Consider the following 261-nt stretch of genomic DNA (forward strand, 5'->3'; position numbering starts at 1 on the left):
CTCAGTTGTTATGACTTTGAGTTTTGCCTGCCTCTCTTGTTTTCCTTTCTTTCTTCCTTTCTTTTTTTTTTGAGAAGATAAATTTGCATGTCTCCCTCCTCAACACTGGAGGAGGAGGGTGACAAGGAAAGCCCAGCCACTGTTTGCCAAACACAGAAGTGAAGTGTTTTCTCTCATCATCCTAGTATAAAGCAGTAAAATAATTTGCAGATAAACTTGTAGCTCCAAATAAAAAAATAAAATAAAATTTCTTATTTATAT

The sequence above is a fragment of the Poecilia latipinna genome, unplaced genomic scaffold (genome assembly GCF_001443285.1).
Source record: "Poecilia latipinna isolate Pla-1442-1.1 unplaced genomic scaffold, P_latipinna-1.0 Scaffold1687, whole genome shotgun sequence".
Classification (NCBI taxonomy): Eukaryota; Metazoa; Chordata; class Actinopteri; order Cyprinodontiformes; family Poeciliidae; genus Poecilia; species Poecilia latipinna.